This window comes from Passer domesticus, chromosome 2, assembly GCF_036417665.1.
Source record: "Passer domesticus isolate bPasDom1 chromosome 2, bPasDom1.hap1, whole genome shotgun sequence".
Taxonomy (NCBI): domain Eukaryota; kingdom Metazoa; phylum Chordata; class Aves; order Passeriformes; family Passeridae; genus Passer; species Passer domesticus.
The window spans coordinates 63,261,832-63,283,156 of record NC_087475.1 but is presented as its reverse complement, the minus strand read 5'-3'; the positions used below and the strand labels follow the sequence as shown (position 1 = coordinate 63,283,156).

The window sequence follows — 21,325 nt, the reverse complement described above, 5'->3', positions numbered from 1 at the left end:
GTTTGATGGTCTAAACTAGTTTTCCTCAAAAGTTTTGCAAGTGTAACATGCTTTCCACTGCAGCTGTGCTCCTGAGATAACCCTTTAGTTTACACCTTTAACTTTTTTCTGTTGGCAGCTGCTCAGTTCCTCGGGCGAGGTGGGATTGGGAAGAAAGTTAGGAAAAAAGAAGAGAAATCCAACATGCACATATTTTCATGACACCTCAGTTTTTCTTAAATTTTTTTGAATTTTCTGTGCTGCCCTTTTAGCAATTTTTGTGAAGGCTTACAGAATTGCAAATCAGTTCCTCACTTTGCAGACACATGGCACCTGCATTGCTCGGTGGGTCCCAGCCTTGTGTGTTTGTTTTCATTCTCCCTGAAACCTGCTCATGTTTCCTTCTGCATTCCCTGGCATAGCAAAGCATAGAGCATCTGTCTCCTACAGGCACTGGCACAAAATGGATTTACTAAAATAAGAGAAGTAATTAAAATTTAGATATTTAAAAAAGCTATTCTAGCTCCAATAGAATATTTCCAAGAAAAGAATGCAAAGCTTTTCTCAGGCTACCTGTGGCATATGTGAGCAAGACCAGCTAGATTGTTACCCTGGTTTGGGACCGGCCAAAGTTCATTTCCTTCTGAGGACCTGCTGCAGTGCTGTGATTTTTATTCAGTATGAGAATAATGTCAGTAACACACTGATGTTTCGGCTGTTGCTAAGTAGTGCTTATCCCAAGTCAAGGATTTTCAGTGTCTCATGCTCTGCTAGTGAGGACCTGCAAAAGAAACTGGGAGGGAACATGGCCAGGGCAGGCGACCTGAGCAGACAGAAGGGCTATTCCACACCACACAACATCATGCCCATATACAAGTTGGGAGAGTTACCTGAAGGTTTTTGATCACTGTTTGGGGCCAGGTTCAGTTTGGGGCATTGGTCAGTGGGTGGTGAGTAATTGTATTGTGCATTACTTGTTTTGCTTCTATTACTGTCTCTCTTTTTCCTCATCATTACAATTAGCATTATAATTATTATCTTTTGTTTCGGTTATTAAATTGTTCTCATCACAATCTACAGGGTTTACCTTTTATTTCAGATTCTCCTCTCCTCCAGAGAGAAGAGTATGGAGGGAATGATGAGTGGCTGCGTGGTACTTAATTGCCAGGTGGGATTAAATCACAACAACTGTTTTCAGTTATTTCCTTTTGAAAGCTTTCTCAACAACAGTATTCACAGAGGTGTTCATCTTTCTCCAGATTGCCTGGAACCAAATCAGAAGCTACTTTGTTGTTTAAGAATCATTACTTTAATTTCCATCTCACTTAAAACACATATTTGCTCTCCAGTGGATCAAATTTTAACAAGTACAACAGAGCTTGAAGTAGAAAAGCAGCGTGAAAGTAAAGCCATGAAAATTTTGTGGAATCATCTTTTTTTTTTTTGTTCAGGAAGATGTTTTGTGCTCATATAAAGGCAGCTTTATTATTTTCTCTCTTATAATCTAGTTGTAGCTGAATGCAACTCCATCTTCAGCGAGGTCAGCACTGCAGATCACTAAGCAGTGCCAAATTAAGACAAAGCACCTGCCTTCACTAGGAAACCTAGGGGTGGGCGTTAGAGATTAACACTAACCAGTGTTAGAGTTTGAAGCACTAGGGCAGTCTTGAAGTCGAGGACAGTCTTTCTTCTGTCCCTCCCTTGACCCTTTTGCCAGTCAGGGCACTCATGCTGCAAGCTGACCAAACCCTTGGAAATGTGTTCCCAGTAACGGAAGCTCCTGGTCCTTTCCCATAGCTTGGCTTAATTAGCCTCATCCATTTCCCTGCAGTTCTTAATTTTCATTAGCAAACATTGTGCCTAGAAATTCTTGATGTTCTGAGCTGATTTGAGGTGAATTTCGTGATTTTGTATCCATTAGAGCTGAGCAGAGGTATCACTAGGAGCTGTGAACAGGATCGTGAATGATGCAGGCTGGAAGGACTTCTGGAGTTCTTTAGTGCCACCTACTTCTCAAAGCATGGCCAACACTTTCATGTTAGACACAATTGAGCTTGTTCTTGATTTTCTTCCCTCACTGATTATTTTTCAAAAGGAATTTTTAGTTAAGGTCAAGCCTGGTCATCTCCCCTGCATAAGGGTGGACAGGCACATGGACCAGCAGCAATTGCCATTCAGCAATTTCCATTGTGTGAGTTACCCCTTCTGTCTGTGACCTCCTGGAGGGGCTGACTTCTAAGACAAAATGTTTGCATCAAAGTTGTAAGAAATATCTGAACTTGGCCACAAAGAACTGAGCCATGATAATTGCATGCTCTTGAAAGTTTTGCACCTCTCCATGGCAAAACTCCTGTCCTTTAAGTTACTAGAGGAAAAATGCTGCAGGCTGTGTCAGGTCTTTTTTTTGTCCACAGTGTTCAGAGGTGGAAGGTAAGTGGAGGGAAAACTGTGTCTTACCACAGGTAAGGTATAGATGGTACCTGTTTCAAGAACAGCTGTTCTAATTCTGGATCCTTAATGCTTTACAAATAATACATCTGAAGTGGAGGATTCTTGTACATCTGGTGAGGAGAAGTTTTGATTGTATATAGTTATCAGCAGTGCCCAGAAAAAAAAAAGCAGTTTTGAAGCATTATGTCGTTTATAACAAGGAATCTATTTCTTACCATAACTCTTAGACATCTCTGTAATGAAGTCATGTCCAAATATATGACCTTAACAATTCTGCAAAGTGAAAAAAATCCTTTGCACAATTCTATATTCCATTCAGTAGGAAATATTCCTGGTTTGATTAACTTGAGAGGCAAGCACTGTTATATCTGGGACTCTTGTGCTAGTCTGTATTAGGGATTTTTCATTATAGGTAGTAGATAATTTTAAAAATAGATATTCTAAGCAAAAGAAAATAGTTATCTCTATCCCTCTTTCCTGTAACATTTCAGAGAGCACAATTACATCCCTAACTATGCAATTCCTTGCACCAAATCATGGCCAAGACAGTTGTTTCCTAAGGATGTTCCTTTTAGAACAAAAAAGAATACAAGAAACTCCATATAAGTCCACACCTTTTGATCAACCAGCTTTGAAAAAGTAAACCTTCCAAAACTGAATTTATCCTTTCCTCACTGCATCTGCTGAGGTCCAAAGATTAAAGTGATTAAAATGAAGATGCCTAATCTTTTTTTTTTTTTTTCACTCAGAGGTGGCTGTATTTCAAGTGCTCATGGTATCTTGTCAGGTTTTCAGTGGCATTGATCATTTACACTGTTATGCCTGAGGACAAACACAATGATTTTGTGAGTAGGTGAGTAAATCCTCTCTGAAGCTGAGTGGAGCTGTTGGTGCTGATTTTCAGCCTCTGGACTGACCTTGCTATGCAGGACAGAACTCCTGGATTTGCATTTAGCTGACATCCTGTCGTGATGGCCAGGTCCTTTCTATTTCTGAAAAGATGTCTGCATTCTAGCAGGAAAGCCATGCTGGTTTTAAAGCAGTTTTTTTTACACTGAGGTGCTTTGGGCAAAGCCACATAGGTAGGAGTTCTCACTGTGATCCCAGGTAGGCACAAACTCTTCTACCTCCACTGCTTATTGCATCTGCATGCATGTATGCTACCAACCAAAAGATTTTAGAAAGTAATGCTAATTTTCCTTTTCTACATCTGTGCTTTGTATCTGTTTTTTTGCTAGTAGATGGACATGTTTTGCTGCCAGTCTTTTTACCTGGGCACCATGCAGCAGCTCAAATATTCCTTGTTCTGCCACCTTGGGCCATTTGAGAACCCCCTTCATTTCCTACTTGTCACACAACCACCTCACCCCTTCCCCAAAAAAGCCCTTCACCAGCTTTCTGTAAGGAATTCTGCAGGTGCTTTTACTGGTACCTAACCTTATCTGCTTTGGAATATCCCTGGTGTCACTGGGTACATGTGCATCCTCCCTGGCTTGCTGCCTGAAGGACAGACCACAAGCCCTCTTCTCTTAGGAGTTCTCTAAGAAGCTGCCCCTGCAGCAGGTTCCAAACCTTCTGTGAGAAAACTGAAGGCTGTCCCTGCCTAGTCAGGACTGCACAACATATCCTACACGGGCATTGGCCTCAGGTGTTCCCCTTAATTTGAAGCTATGTGCAATGCTACTGAGGTCTTGTGTTATTTTTCATCACTGATGCAGTGTAGCTGAGAGAATAAGGGTGAAGAATAGCTCAAGGGTCTTGCTGTCAGACCAGTTGGTCCTGGACTCAGGGAGAAAAGAGCAGTACTAAGGAGATGAGGTGGATTTCTTGCTTATCAATATGAAAAGCCAGAAGCAGCTCAAATTTTAACCCCTGTTATGCTAAAACAATAAAAGCTATAAAAACACTAATCCTCCCCAATTAAAAATTTAAAAACTCAAAAAATAAAACAAACAAAAAAAGCTTAAGTAAGTAAAAAAATATCAGCAAATAAAAAGCACCCTAAATAAAAAAAAATAATTAAAGTAGTTTTTAACTAAACTCTTCTCTTACATAGCCTTAAAACAGAACTTTCTTCCTGTACTTTAAAAATTGCGCCTTAAAAAAACAGTTAACCAAAAGCCAAAAGTAACAAAGCTGTTATAAAAAAAACAAAAAACCAAAACAACCTAAAAATTAATAAAAAATATAATAAAACCCTCTGCCTTCAGCAAAAAAAAATCTCTGTTCCTGATGCCCCTAAGTCCCAGGGGAGTGAATATAAAAAAGACAAGTCTCCCAATAATAAAAAAGTGTCATTTCTTAAAACTAAACAATGCATTCTTAAAAAAACCTAAAAACCGTTTAAATCCATAAACAATAGTAAAAACACTAAACATAAAAAAAAAAAAATCACCACAGCAAATTCTCTTTGGGCGGCTGCCATGTCTAACATAAAATTACAAGAAGTTCCAACTGTGTTTTCTAAAAAAACCCATAATACAACAAAAGACTCCTCTCTGAGGAGATGAGGTGGATTTCTTGCTTATCAATATGAAAAGCCAGAAGTTCAGGAAAAGTGGAGAAAACCAAAAGCAAGAAGGAATAGGGGCAGCCCTGGCTAACTTGCTAGCTAGGTGCACATGTCTAAAATCATGTCTTTATAAAATAAAATCATGAGAAAAAATGCACTGCTTGATTTTCTCTTCTCTTTTCTCAACAGCATATGGCTGACCCTATTAAGAACAAGCATATATATATATGTATGTATGTAAAATTCCTCAGGAGGAAGCTTCCCACACAAATTCACAATACTGCAATGGCTGGAGAAAGACATTGATTGTTTCAGAGCTCAACTTTGGTCAGCTTTCCTGGCAAGTGACCTTCTTTGTTAGCTGGTTTAATAAGACTGACAAACAACAAGATTTTATGCAACTTCCTTTCTGATAAATGCATGGGAAAAGCGTCAGTGCTTGATGTATTGTGGAAAATGTATTCATCTTCTTCATCAGCCTTGAGATGCCAGTTTTTTTCACATACAGCTTTCAAGAACAGATTTGATTAAGTTATCCAAAAAGATCAAAGCACTATATTAGTTTCTTTTCCATGAACTTTACTGAAATCCCTCTACTAAGGAATAAACACAAATAATCAAACTGCTTTTTGAAAGGCATGAATGACAAGGACCAAATGAATGACGCTGGACTGCAAAAATAAATGCAAAGTATGAATAGATGCAATTTATCACAGACATTGTCACCAGACTCCTTGGATAGGCCCTCTTCAGCTTTCATTCTGAAGATGTTTTTTCTAACCAGTGACAGCAATTTTTCTACATTTAATGTATGTTTTTTTCCTTTTTTGTCCCCCCCTTTTTTCCCCTGAGAGCAGAACAGCCAGAAAGCACATTTATTTTCTATTTTAAGTTTTTTCATGTTCCTGCTGGTGGGAATCTGTTAAAAGTGAACTGAAGATTTCTGTAAAAGTTCAGGTTCAGGACTTCATCCCTTGCTTAGTGTATATGTCTTTGTAGGATCCCTGGCTCCATTACACAAGGTTCTATACAAAATAGTTTTATTAGTTTGCAGCCCCCTCACCCCCACAATGAACAGCTCACAAAGCAGTCTGGCTTTTGGGCACCTTGTACACATATTAACTTAGTTGCAATTAAATTCTTCTAAACAGGAGCCTTCCTCTCCTCTTCCTATGGATAATTTCTAGATGATTAAGAGTATCTCATGGTATATAGGGCAAGGGAGACAGGACCAGCCTTTTTGGGCAGAGACACTCCGCTCTCTGCTGAAAAGAGATAATAGCAAAGTACTCTTGTAAAGTGATTGGGGAAGACCCAAAGGTCAAATGATATTTTAATCTGCGGATCTCCACAGGGATATTACCTCTCTCTAATGTCAGTGATAAGACAGACGTGTGCAGGAAGCATCCTCTTCCTCTGAAGGCCCCTGAGGACACCTGTCTCTGATGTACTCCTTCTTTGTGCTCCAGGCAAGGAATCTGGCATCTGTTTTGGGGGGCATGTTCAAGCACCTACAACTCAGATGTGAAATGGCTCATCCCACTGCTTTTGTATTTCTGTATTTTGTAGCCAAGGGCAGTGGGAATGAAGGAGCTGAGTCATATCCCAGTAATTTGAACCCTGCTTCTACCTGGCAGGCTGCCTTGTTTTGAAGCAGGTCAGATCCTCCTGGAAGCATTTATATGGCACCAGTCATTGCACAATTCTGCAACTGAAGGCTCACGGAAGGCACTGTGGTATTTCAGATACTGTGGGGGATTTCAGCTCACGTCAAATATAAAATATGCAATTATTTAAACAACCTGATAGTTTCACAATTAAATATGTGACCATTCTTTGTAAACCATGTATTCTACAACTCTGTGCCTTGATTTAATTTCTGTGCCTCATTAAGGATTTCAGACTTCACTTCTAATAAAAGTTGTTTGTTATCCTTTGAAATTATGTAAGAAAATATTAAGCTCTTGATAAGGAATTAGGAAAGAAAATAAACCATTTTCCTGTTTTACTAGTTTGAATAGATATTTAATTAAAGTGACATGCCTTGGGCAAAACCTAATTAATACATCATCCCTCTGTAACTAAAATTAATGGAAGACTTATGACTGCTGAGCTGCAGGAGGGACTGAAAATTTCTTTTCTGCCTTCTTACTCATTTTTCATCTGACTATCCATCATTATCTTCTCATTGGAAGAGAGAAGATTTTTTGCTGATCATTCATTTTCAATGTGCTCTGATAGATGATTCCCTGCTAGCTCCACCAACTTTTCTGTCTTGATCACTTCCATGATGACTTTTAGCCTCAGCAAATGCTATGGTGAGGCTTTGCAGTGGAGGCAGCAAGGACCCAGCTCAGCCAATGCTTCCTCAGACTGACAGTTTTCCTTGCTGAAGGCACACCCCTGGGTGTGCTGCTTCCGTGTGGGGTGTGCTGCCTCCTGCCCTCTGCTTTCTGCTGGAGTCTGCCTCCTTGGATTAGGGAGTTTCCTGAGGAATGTAGAGCACAAAGCTGCTGGGAACTCCAGGGTCTCTTGGTGAGTTCATGGACATTGCCAGGAGAGGTTTTGTGCCCTCTTCCCAGGATGGGCTTGCTATGACCTGAGAGGGCAGAGAGAAGTGTTGGTCCATCTGGCAAGCACAGTGGCTCTCTTGCGGTGAGGCAAGAGAAAATGGTCATCTTTCCCCCACCAGCCACCAGCTCTCACCTCTTCTCTCTGTTGCTCTGGAAGCAGTAGCCCCTGGGTAGTAATTAAGGTGACAGAAGGCCACACCACTCTGTGAGAGGTGATGCAGTAACTATTAACACAAACACACAGTGGTGTTGTGGATGGACCTTTTCCTGTGGGATAGACCTAGTCTAGAGTTCCTCTTCCTTGCAAACCTTGTTGGGAGCCATAATTATGAGAGCTTCACCACCAATATGCCTGTCTCTGTCTTCTCTGTCCTCTTCCTATTCCTCCTAACTCCTGTCCATTTTTACCATTGACATGACCAGCCTTTTTACCTTGCTTCTCTTATTTATCTGTGGCCTGATCTCATCTGTTTACAGTGGTAAGAGCACTTTCCAGTCTCAGCTCCTTTGGTGCGATCTACCTGCTGCCAAGATGCCTGTATGTATCAAAACCCACTAATTGAAATGAGAAATGTTGTTTTCCACGGCACTGCTGCACTGTTGCTCAGATGCTTTGTTTCACTTTCAGCTTCTTGAAATGGTCTGTAAATTGCTCAGGCTGAAACTCCTTCCCATCTGATTTAGTTTTATAGGTCACAGAGAAACAGGGGCTGATGGTATTGGCACAAGTCCAAAGCCTGCCACAATGATGCTATCCCCACAGAGTGGCCAGGTGCTGGTGATGAACACTAGAGCTGCATTCATTGCATGGTGGTACTCTGTATGGATCCTGCATAAATGCATGCCTGCAATGCCATGGCAGGAAGTCTTTGAGTGTGATGGTCTGAGTAGGAAGATGAGAAAAGTGGTACGTGAATGAGAGAAAGATATAGAAGCTGACTCATCCTGCACTGTGGAGGGCTCGTGCTCGGGAGTGAGTGGCAGTGAGTGGATAGGACAATGGCCCCTGCTGCTGTCCATGAGGAGGGCTGCTGGTCTCAACATGATGGCAGGAATGTAGAAAAAGGTCCTAAGAGTCTTGTCCCTGGCCATGGACCTCATGGAATGACAGAAAAATTGGATTTATCTGGATTTCTTTTGATACTCCCCATGCAGTGACTCATTCTTATTGTGTATGAAAAGAACTGTTGTGGAGATCAGCTCTGGAATTTCTGCACATTAGGGGCAATGGCTGTGCAGACATTTTTCTCCCCTCCCATCCTGCTACTCTGCCTGTCACTCCTAGTCCTTCTCCATGGAAGGCTTTATGAAAGGGGACTGTGTATTCTCTAGTGCACATTTCCGCAAACTGCTCCAAAAACCACTGCTAAGGAAGAGGCACACCAGGCCAGGCTGAGACCCTCGGCCTTCACAGCAGAAGGAAACAGGAGGGGAGGAGAGAGGCATGTCTGAGAACAGGAGAAATTGGAGAGGCATCGGGTGATAGAAATAAAAGAGTGTCAGGAAGGAGGGGAAGAGGGTGAGGGAAAGAATAATAACTTAGAATACAAAACAAAACCAGAAAGTGGGGATGTAAGAAATAAACATAAACATGCTATTGTAGCTTTTCTTATTATCACATCTCTATTTCATTCTTGGTGGGGAATTTGTTAGATCATTTGCAGACAGTAGCTCCTAATCTGTTTCAGGAGTTTTTATGAAAGCTTGTTCTATTTCTGCTCCTCTAAGGACTGCACTTCACTTCGGTGGAAGTCTGAATTGCTCTTTAAAGAACCTCATGCCTTTCCATTAGCCACCTAATTGGGAAGACTTAGGCGTGCTGGAATGAATTTTTACCTTGCACTCTCACTAAAATAAGGAAAATAAGATTGAAGATGGTAAATCCTGTGACAGGATAGGATGTTTTGCAACATGGAATACAGTTCAACTGCAACATTGGATGCTGGAATGAAGCATCAGGTTGGGTGTTTCAGGCAGTTTTATTCACTGGATACTGTGAAGTATCATTGCATTCCCCTCCAGAAAATCATGTAATTTGCCATTAAATTTAGCTTTGCTGCCCTGTAACTGTAACTGTGGCAACTGGCTCACTTTGTGCCATGTGGGACTTTGGAAAGTTTAATATTAATTTCATATTTCCTTCCTGGCTCCCACAACAGCCAAAGCGGGGCACTTTTGTGCTCTGGCTTCTGTGGCATGCCAACTTTTTTTGGGTGAAATTTTATATATGTGTAACATTTCTTAGTTCCTGGATCCCAGAAAGGGTGTGAAACATCCAGCATATGGAGAAACAGAATTATTAACACAGCGAAAGTGAGAGAAAGCCTTGTTACTCTTGGAAGCTTGTGGGACTAGGCAATGGGTGAAGGGAATACTGATCAGCTCTGGGGTTGGGTTTCTGGCGTCCGGAAGGCTACAGACATAAGGATGGGGTTGCAGGCCTGACAATTGTCTTTGCTGCTGTTCTCATCCTTCCAGGATCACAGATGTGCCATCCTAACTAAGAGGCACTTCACAGCCATGGTGACACATAGATCTGGCCCCAGGAAGTGCTAACACAGAGCCTAACTCCTTCTTCCTACAGGTGTGACCAGGCAGCAAACCAGGAATGGTCTGAGAGAGCCAGCGAGATGGAGAGGAGATGGAGAGACAACGTGTGACTTGTGAGTGGGAGCATGTGGAGAGCTGAAGCAGAGAGAGGGAGAAAACTGTGCTTTCAGCATCCCATGGAGGAGGGGTTTTCCTAGCCCTGTATGCAGACACACAAGGTAGGAATTTGGCTTTTTGCAAATAGAGTTCTATGGCACTGAACTGTGGGACTGAGCTCCTTGTGGGTAAGGCTTTATGAGTCTGCCTACAACACAGCCCTCAGGTTTATCTATCAGATGCCTTTGGCATGAGAAGCAGGACACTGATAATAATTGCCAAAGATAATATTCAAGTTGTTTTTATCAACATTCGTAACTATATTTCCAATACAGAAACAAGCCTGCTCTCTCCCTGTCCCACCCCACAGCATGAACACACGAGTATTTCCCAGTTTGCAGCAGCTCGAGCTGTGCTCCTGTATACAGCTGGCAATAAATAAGAAGAATAAATTCTTCTGGCCAAGAAGAGCAGAACAGAATGCTGAGCAGAGCTGAGGCTGGGTAAACATTCAGCTACTTAACGACAAGTGAAGACCTGAGCTGGCTGGCCAGCTCTATATAAGGGTCAGGGAACTGCATTTTACCAATTTTCTCAGTCTTCTCCATAATCCAAGGCAGGGATGAGCAGTTTCAGAGACAAGATATCCCACCTGTCTTGGGATATGAGATGAGTACCTGCTGTCTAGATAAATGTAGATGAATGGTGTAGACTGAACCCCTACTTTCTGCATGGATAAAGATGTGAGGACATGGTTTAGTGGTGGACTTGGCAGTGTTAGGTTAACTTGATGTTCATAAAGGTCTTTTCCAACCCAAATTATGTTTTGATTCTATGAATCCCGCTGGCTGCAGTGTGGTGGAAATCCTTTCAATGTCTTAGTCATTCAAGGTCCTGCCTGATCACAAATGGTCCATTAGATTCAAATGCATAAACATGAATTTCCCAGTGAAATGAAATAAAGGTCAGCTTGTCTAAGTTTTGATGATCTTGTTCCCTGTTTTCCAGCTGTGTCTGTGTTGCAGAGACAGCCATGGTGCTAGGACTGAATTCCACAAAATCAGCTGGTCCCCAGTCCCAGGTATCTAGGTGATCACCAAGCTGTGGCCTTTGGTACTATCTGAGAAGCAAGCACTTGGATAACAGCTTGTTACACATCCACACAAAAAGGAAGCTTTCCAGACCCTTTTGGAATGTGAGTCATCCAGTGCCTTTTCTGTCCAGGCTGTCATCAGTCACAGTTTATAGTGTACCACAGGCTTTGCTGTGAAGAGGAATGGGCACCAGTTCTTCTTTGTGCTTATAGATGTGCAAAGATGGGCCACTCCTTCCTCTCCCACCTGACTTCCAGCTTCTCTGGAAAAGCAGTGATCTGAAAGTAAAAAAGGTCATTTGTAAAGCCATGAGACAAACACAACTGAAGGGAGTTCAAGCAGTTTTTAAAGAATTTGGTTTATTTTCCACCCCTGCACATTCATTACCAGTGCAAGCTCAGCCTGCATTCAGATGGGAAAGGAATTGTCTGGCACCAGTGTCCTGAAACACCAGGAAAAAAAGCCAACAATCCCAAACAGACAGTACCAGAGGTGGGGTGCTGTAACAGCAGTGGCCCTCTGTTTCATAGACAACCTAATCTTATTTGCTTATGGCAAAGATACCACTGGTCAGGCAGGCTTCAGCTTTTTCCTAACCCTGGGCCTGAGCTAGACTCTGGTTGTGGAAATTACTATGGCAGGTAACTGGTTATTTTGGGAGCATTTCTGCTACACTATTCTAGACTATTATTCTGGAGGAAAAAAATCACAGAGTGATTTGATCTGCAAACAGATACTTAGCAGAATTATTATGTTCTGTACCCACACACAGCAATCCCTCCACATTATGAGAGACACGGTGTTCAAGGCTGAGCCACAACAGAGTGGGCTGTGTTTCTATGGGCTGAAATGTCAGGATAAGGATCTTATTCTGTTTTTGTGCTGTTGAGAAGAAGGAAAAAAGTGATACAAAGCCTTCTCAATTTCAAACATAAGCTTGGCAATTACTGCTGCACCAATACTTACTCCTAGGATTGCCCACCTCTGGGGGTGGTGGTTTCACACCTTTCCAGAGCAACTTGCACTGACATAAAACCTGGCTAAAAGCCACACATCTGAGCTCCTGGCATTTTTCTCTTCACATGCACTGTGTGATCCTGACAATATTTCCCAGATGGGCAGCTGTGTAAGGATGGAAGAAGCGATGTGGCTGTACACAGTCATCAAGCATGGGTTTTGTTCTCCATGGTTATTTGCAGCCTGATGTTGGTTTTCATCACTGATATTTTAGTTTTTTCAAATGAAAAACACCTTTTGATGATGACCCTTTGTTCCTCAGGTTGTGTCTGTATTCCTGCAGAACTCCCAACAGGGAAATACTTTCCTGGCTAAGTGTAGTGAAAGTCAATAATTACTTTCTTTCAACTTACCACAGTTCTCAGGATTAAGATTAATAAAATACTGACTCTCAGCAAAGAAGCTTAAATAAAGGATGGGTACTTCAAGTTCAGCCAGCTATATTGATTAGATAGCTCCATTTATTTCTCCCTGCTCACTGAAATTGTTTGAAGCTGTTGCATAGCATAGGCAACTAATGACAGCTGTACTTGAGACGAAGTGGTTTTGACTCAAGTGCTATTGAGAATAAATTTAAAGTATCGTTATCTAGACATCACAGAAGTGACTAAAATCTAGAATGCAAGCTCTAAAGTATATACAGACAGATAGCTGCTGAACACGGAGCAAAGTAGGAGGGCTGACTCTCTAATGAAGCACGTTAGATTATTGTTCAGCCTCGCCCCATGCCCATAGGCTGGAGGGAGGCAGCTGGGAGCAGGAGGAAAGTGCAAGTGAGAGGGCTGCCAAAATCATCAGAAGTGAGAAACAAGTACTGATGCCCAGGCAGACATAGCAGAGCCTTTGACTGGATGAAAGAAATGCATTCTGCAAAGCTATTAAGAGCTGGTAAGGGGCAAACCAGAAGGACAGGACAGCAAAGGTGACTCAGCAGTATGCAGTGTTAGAAATAGCACAAGGATCTGACCTCCCCTGAAGTGACACTTTTTTTATTAGCACAAGCAAATTCTGCATGGTTGTTTGTCCTACTGTATAATCAGCAGTAACTGCAAATGCATTTTTAGAACCTTAGCCATTTCTGTCTCAGGGTTTGGGAAGCAACTGAAGTTGTTGCTCTGTTTCTCCAGCCATTTTTGACCTTCACACTTTTATTTAAAGCATTTGTCTACTTTGCAAATTTCAGTGGGATTCACATTCAGAAGGCATCAAGTGCACACATTGCAGGATTTATATTACATGTTTTCTATTATCTCATGCCATCAACTCACAAACGAAATAGCTTTGGTGAAAGGATGCAGGTACAAGGTATGACATTACTCAGAATAACTCTTAAAATGTCCCTTGCTCTGGTGAGTAGTTGAAATTGACTGCTAAAAACCTGGCATGAATATATTTACTGACATTTCTGTGAAAGACCATTCTGTGGACTGGGACCTACATAGCATTTTAAGTTTACTCACCCAATACATAGAATAAATTGCTCTGCCCTGCCAAGGGTTTATCTTTGAGCACTTCATTTCATAAACAATCCCAATCCCATCCCATCTGTTTTACCTTCTCCTAAGTTTTTGGATGTACTAAAACTGTAGGTTATTTCCTACAGGGACTTGAAAGGGGAAAGCAGAGACACCATGGCATTGTATATCTTACTGAAACCACGTAGAATAGTCCACAGCTTCCTCCAGGAGGAGTAGAGGAGTGAAGGAATTTAATACAACTGGATACCCAGTACATTTAGTTTTCACCAGAGGTTTATAATTATTTTTATGAACAGTTGAATTTGTCTATAAACATGTAAATATATGTGTGTGAAAAGTTTTTAGACTGGAAAAGGTTGGTTTTGTTTGTTTTTGTTTTCAACGGTCTACATTGTTACAGGAGAGGATAATTTGGTTTTGAGTAAACAGAACATAATATATGTTATAGTTGAAAACCTCTCACAGCCCTTTGGCCTCTCCAAGGGACAACAAGTGCATCCTAGCACTGCAGCAGTGCAGAGCTGCTGGAGATGGCCCCCTGAAGGAGGAGGGAAAGGTTTTGGTTCTCCTGTCATGATTTCACCCTGGCTGGCAGCCGAGCACCACGCGGCCGCTCGCTCACACCTCCCCCGGTGCACTGGGGGAGAGAACCAGAAGAGTAAAAGCCTGGAAACCTGTGGGTTGAAATGAAGACAGTTTAACAGGTGAGGCAAAATCCACAAGAGCAAGGAAAGCAAAACAGGGAATTTATTCACCACTTCCCATGGGCAGGAAGGTGTTCTCCCGTTTCTAGGAAAGCAGAGCTCCATCCATCGCGTGTAACACTGACTTGGGGAAATAAAATGCCATCAATCCAAACATCCTCCCCTCCTTCTTACCCCAGCTTTATATGCTGATTATGATGATATCCCTTTGTCCAGTTGGGGTCAGCTGTTCCAGCTGTGTCCCCTCCCAGCTCCTTGTGCACCCTCGGCCCTCTCACTGTTGGGGTGGGGTGAGAGGCACAAAGGGCCCTGACTCAGTGTCAGCCCTGCTCAGCTGTGAGCAGTAACAAACACATCCCTCTGCTATCAGCTCTCTGAAGGTCACAAATTCAAAACACAACCCCATACCAGTTATTAGTAAGAAAATCAACTCTATTCCAGACAAAAGCACCACATGCTGAAGTCATTAATTATGATCAGTCTGTATCAATGGTATGATCTGTTTTTGTATCACAAAATAATTGTGAGCCTCCTATCAGGAGAAATTCTGGACTGTCAGGGTAGGAGCAGGTGTGAAGGCTGCATCTCATGCAGAGCTTGTTTGGTGACACAAATGGTGATGGTTGCTGTCAATCTGCTCTCCCTTCTTCCTTGTACCTACAGCAGGAAAGCAATTTACAGGCTTGCTTCCCATCTGATATTTTTGAAGAGTTGCATGATAAGAAAAGCAGCAGAATTGTATTTGAAACTTTTTGCTTTTTAAATCCTGGGTTCCTCTGCCATCATTTACAGCCAAGAGCATAACTTAGGCAGGGAGGGGAGAGGGTCTCATGAACTTTCCCTTTCTCACATTGTGGTTTCCAACAGAACAGCACTTTTCATTTAAGGTTTCAAGGGTGGGTTTGAAAGAATGCTGGTACATCAGAAAAGAAACTGTATGCATAAAAGACTACAAAAACTGCCAGTCTACTGTTTCAAGGCTCCATGGAATTTTCCAAGTTGAGAAAGAGCTCAATGCAGGAACCATCAGGTGGATGCTTTTTCTAACATGCACAGTCCATCAGCTCTCCCCCTTCCAGCTACTGCGGTGTTTTTTGCAGCTGAATGACAGCCGATGTCTGTCAGCAGGGGACACACGAGCTGTGTCACATTTCTCACAGGGCTGCCTGCATACATTACAAAACACCTCTCTCTTTGCCTTAGGACAGCTGTGCCAAAGCATGCTGGGCATTGCACTGTCTAAAGATTTAGAGTAAGGGTAAATGTGGAGAGACAGGGAAGACAAAGATGAGGGAACAGAATTAGTTTAACAGGACAGCCTGGGCCTGTGGATGGAGTGTAAAGCACCAGCTGGCAGGATGGTGCTTTCTACCATAAATCATGCAGCCCAGACAAGAGTTATTAAAAAGAATTGAGACCAGACATGAGGGATACATATCATCTTGTTTCCCATCTCATTATATGCTGTGACATTTGTATTGTTATTTTATTGTGAACAATTTGAGAGGAAAGTGCTTTGCTTCATCAGAAGGTTTATGTCTGAGCTTGGTTTCTAATTTTTCATGAAGACCAAAAAGCATAAAAGGAAAGCACCACGGATGAAATGTAATTGTGCTATAACAAAAAGAATTTAAACCAGAGGCTAACTGGGTTGGAAAAGATTTCATAACAGTCCCACTTTGGACATTTCATGTTATCTTTCTTGACACAGGTTTAGCACAAATACTTGCAAGTAGCTGCAGCTGTTCAATGTTGTCTTGTTCCCAGCTCTTCTTAATGCAGACCTGCTTAGAATGAGCACCTCTCTTCATGTAACTGATCCAACAAATGTTATATCTGAAATACAGTGCTGTCACTGGCTTCAGCAAGACCAGCACTTACCCAAAGCTCTGACATGGCCAGTCCATAGTCAGGATGAAGGTTTTCTTCCCAGCTCTGTACAATGCCCCTCTGTTCATCCATCCATCCTTACTGCATGACTGAGCAGCTACTTGTTCTGGTTTGGCTTTAAGTGCTGTTGAACTGTTTTCTTGTGCTCCAAAATATATGCTTTGCTATAATGATTGAACCAGAAATGAACCTTCACCTAATTATCCTGTTACAATTTGCTTTCTCCTATATTCTTGTGGAGGGAGAGCTGGACATGAGCCAGCAATGTGCCCTTTCTTCTTCCTGGGCTGCATCAAAGGCAGTGTGGCCAGCAGGTTGAGGGAGATGATTCTGCCCCTCTCCCCTGCTCTGCTGAGACCCCAGCTGGAATGCTGCATCCAGCCCTGCCTCATGCTCAGCACAGAGCCTGGAGTAAATCTGGCCCAAGGCTCCTGCTCAGGAACTGCTTGGGCATCAGCCAGCAGTTGGTGGGCAATTGCATTGTGCATCACTTGTTTTGTATACTCTATTTATCTGTTTATTTTATAATTATTTTTAGTACTTGTCCTTCTTTCTCTGTACTACTAAACCGTCTTTTTTTCAACCCATGAATTTTACTTTTTCTTTTTCTTCCCGATTCTTGCCACATCCCACTGTGGTGGAGACTGAGTGAGCGGCTGTGTCGTGTTCAGCTGCCTGGTGAGTTAAACCATGACACTTTCTGATGCTTCTAATGGCAGAGTTCTAACAATAAGAACTGCAGAATACTTCAGGTTGGAAGTGACTTTGGGAGGAATCAAGTCCATTTTCCTGCCCAAAAGGGAGGCTAGCTTCAAAGCTAGATTAGAAAAAAAAAATCCAGTTACATTAGAAAAGACACATTGCAGGTTTGAGTTATCCAGCTGTGAATCTAATTCTTAGTGGATGTTGTTTTCATAAATTTTCAAGGGGAAAAAGGAGGAGAAAGCACTTCAGAAAGAATTAGTTGTAATGGCCTCTTTTTTCATTTGAATTTATTGTCCTATGCCTGGAAAAACACCTGGCTTTGCCTTACCTAGAGGACTGGAGGCAGTCTGGATTTGAATGGTGGGAAGATCAGGATAAATGAGATAAACAGCCTGAAAGAGGGTATAGGTGACTTGTTTCTTTGTCAGCAGAAGAAAAACAATGGAGAATAACCTGGAAGATGGGTAGGTATTAAGAAGTCCATCTCAATGTAATGACAATTTCAGTCATATGTGAGTAGAGCTGCCTCCTCCCCTCTCCTAAAAAATTGTTCAGCAGAAATCTTAAACAATCTTATGCAGCAACAGTAATAATAAAACCATTTTTCTTCTTTGTGTGCAGATAGGATGTGTCTTATAAAATCCTTGATAGTCTTCTGCTATGACAGGCTCCTTCTTCAAAATTTGTCTCAAGGTAAGCACCATCTTTAAGGAGAAATGTGTTGCACCCAGCCCTGTTAGCAGATAAAGTGCTATAATGATGTGCAGTTTTATAAATGGGATATAATTTGATACAGAAAGCAGTCAAGTATGATAACAAGCACTCTGATTACAGACAGTTGGGCTGACTTTGACAAACTGATCTGTATGTGGAGGAAGCTGGAGTTTCTTTTACTGCAGTATAGACCACAGTGTGGAGAGCCATGAGTTCTAAGGACTTTGAGCTCAGATCACAGCTGATGTGAGCAGAGCAATTCTAATTAGTTGCTGCAAAAATTGCAGCTTGCAACAAAGCAACAAAGCACCAAAAAATGTAATCTAGACAAGCAGAAACCAAATTTGATTTGGTTCATTTAATTTCAGGCTTATAATTTTGAACTTTATTGATATTTTCCTTTTAATGCTCTGAATGTTTAATGAATTTACTACTTCTTAACATTTAGCAAGATCTTAATCTTCCTTTTTACAGGGTAATACTTCTTGCTACAATAAAATGCAGTGTCTCTTCATCCCAATGAAAAGGATAAATTTCTTCTTCTATTTCTGTATTTTATACATATAATTAACTTCAAAAAGTATATCCTCTTTTAAAAAGGTATTTTAAAATCACACTTGGTGAAAAATTCATCAGAATTTTCTATGCCTTTTAGTGTATCAGCTCTGTTTCTTAAATGCACATCCAGCAGGCACTTCCATGCTCCTTGTCCAAGTAAACCAGCCTTTGGAGATCAGTTTGTGATTCACAGTTCACCAGTTCCCTGCCACAGCCAAGATAATCCATCCCTATGGTGGCAGCAGTGGAGAACACAGCTGTGGCAAGATTTTAGGTGTGGGTTGAACTTCAGGTATCTTCCTGAGCAATACTGAATCCAGCTCCTGGTTAGGTATGTGGCTGAGCCAACACTTCAGCACATGAGTTCAAGTGCTTTCCTGAACTGTAGTCTCCAGCAGGCTCAACGTGAAGCTAAGAGAGATCCTTCTAGACCCTTTAATATATATACCTGTTTTTGGAAATCTCTGTGTATTCATAGCTAGCATATGTCATTTTATTTACATTATTATGGGTTGTGTTTCCAAAATGGAGTTTGGAGATGCACATGTCTCCTGATGGGAGCACACCTGAACAACAAAACTCCAGCTGTGGCTGATTCATCACTGTAGATCTAAATACCAAGTCATTCCTGGGATTTTCAGTTTGACTTTTTCTGGGAAAGAAAAAGATTATTTTTTAAAATTGCAATAATTAGGATAATTAAATGAAACAGAAAGCAATTACTATGGGCTTATTATACCATCTAAAGAAGAAATGCAGTACTTTTATATGCTTCAGGAATGCAATTAAAGTAGGAAATTTTCTAAGCCCTTGCTTTCCTTAGTTTTAATTATTGCTGAAACCTGATTATGGAAGCACAAATAGGCATAGAAGAACAAAGGATGTTAAAGGAAGAAGCAAACGGAGTGGTGTGTGAGTTGTAAATGCACTTGCCTTTCACTTTGCTGACAAGCATTGGAGCTAAATTTTAGCAAGAACCTGGTCATTTTCTGTACAATTTGTATCAATTTGCAGCTGCTGCTCCCCTTTGGGTAACATAGCAGCTTTACACAGGTGAATAGTTTTAATGTCTTCTTGGAATGACTATCTCTCACTTCACTGAACCAAGGGATATAATTACACACTTCATAAGTAGCTACTAGCAAATGAAAATTGAAGTAAACATTTGAATATTTTAAGTGATGTTGTCGAGAATTTGGCCAATTCAGGTCCAATTGCTACACTTAGTACCTAGGAGACTGTAACTTCATCCAAGGTAAATAAGAAAGCTGACAGGGGTGCTGACTGTTATTTTTGGTTTGCCCTTTGGTTGCAGTTCCAGAGAGAAAATTTCTAGGAGAAAATATTTCCAAAGTAGGTCATTCCTCCAGCTATAGCTACACTACCAGCATTCATTACACTGTAACATGCCAAGCACCACTCAAAATTACCATTATATATTATGACTGCAGTTTAAATTCCCAGGATGCATCCACTGAAGAATATTTCCCAATATATTTTTTTAAAAATGAAATTTAAAACACCACTAAAGCCAAGAGTTTATCTTTCTTGGGTTTTGCTATCATGAATGTTGTTCATGCTCTGTAGTGCGTCTGTGTGTAGAAACTCCTAATCAAATCCTATTGTGTACCAAAACGATGTCAACTGCATCTGAAATTTGCACACCTCGAGGGCTTTATGTTTCTTTGTCTTAAATGTCTAATTACTTTAATAAGGAAAGTGTTCAAGGAGTGCTAGTGCAATAAAGCAATTTTCTATCTCTGTAATTTTCCCAGCCTGCTTTTTGACAATGTATGTTGTTTCAAGTGCCTTGCAAGATAAACAACATTCCATAGTAAAATTCTGCCGAGTACTAGAGAGGGCTTTTGAGCTGGGAATGCAAGATCTGTGAAGTGCCATATTTTCAATAAAGGGCCTCCTTTTCTATGTCAGCTTTTTATTGATTAATTGCAATTATACTACTGTAGGCAGTGTCTGCATGCTTTATGGATTTCTTTTGACCCAACTAAGCCATTCTTGCATTCTCTATTTAATTGTAAATATGAGTTTTAATCTCTTCCCATTATTTCTTGCTTGAAAGGGCTGATATTAATGGTGGGGAATGACAGATGTATTTTAATTACACCACGACTATTTCTATCTGCTATTTCTCTTTGTTAAAAACAAGCAGGACTTTGTACATCCACACCTAGGTGCAGGCAGTGTTGCTAAGCTACTGCTGTGCTGGCTGGCCCTTGTGGGTAGCATCCTTCAGCTGAGAGGATCAAGGGTACCTCAGTTGCCAGCACATGTGACCATTGCCTTCATGTACATGGCTCAGGTAACTTAACACCTGGGGCTCAGAATGACATAAAATTAATATAAATGTAAGATGGAAAAGCCCAAAATTAGCTACTGCTGCTTTTAAAGCAATAGGTGCTGTGCATTGCCCTGTCCTATGTCCCCAGAGTGCTTAGAGCACAATAACCTTGTGTGGTTAATGAGCAGTGCCCCTGCCAGCAGTGGGACAAGCTGAGCAAACTGCCAGGGAATGAAGATGCCTCTTCACCCCATCACCAAACCTGCCAAGCACAAAATTCTCCAAGATCTTGGACACCCCAGGCAAGACTTGGGCAATATTTTTATGCCCAAATCCAAACCCATGTGTCTTTCATGCCCAGATTGAAGAAGACTTTTGCTGATGGTGTCTGTGGACACTACTGAGGCTTCCCAGTGATCCCTGAGCCCATGTGATGGAGCCATGTGTGCTAGTGGCTCATGACCTGACACAGAGCTGCTCATCCTCAATGGGAAATCTAGAGAAATCTCTTTCCTGCCCAGCTGACAAGCTTCTGTCCTGGAGCTATAAGTATAAAAACTATTCTCGGAACCACAAAAGATGGTGTACAGACCTACTCTAGCTGAATATATAATTAAAGTACAAATATGTAATATACAATAAAATATATCATACACAATAAAATACACAATTTCAGTATTTCAGGGCTCTAAACCTTGCTTTGGT

At 41.4% G+C, this 21,325-nt stretch overlaps 1 long non-coding RNA gene across 1 annotated transcript; it reads left to right on the top strand.

Moving 5' to 3' along the window:
• The first annotated feature begins 7,386 nt into the window (after nucleotides 1–7,386).
• Nucleotides 7,387–20,087, top strand: LOC135294022 (uncharacterized). Its single transcript, XR_010356128.1, has 5 exons — nucleotides 7,387–7,477; nucleotides 10,100–10,283; nucleotides 16,988–17,022; nucleotides 17,671–17,742; nucleotides 18,238–20,087. It is a non-coding gene; the product is annotated as an uncharacterized LOC135294022 (long non-coding RNA).
• The last annotated feature ends 1,238 nt before the right edge of the window (nucleotides 20,088–21,325 follow it).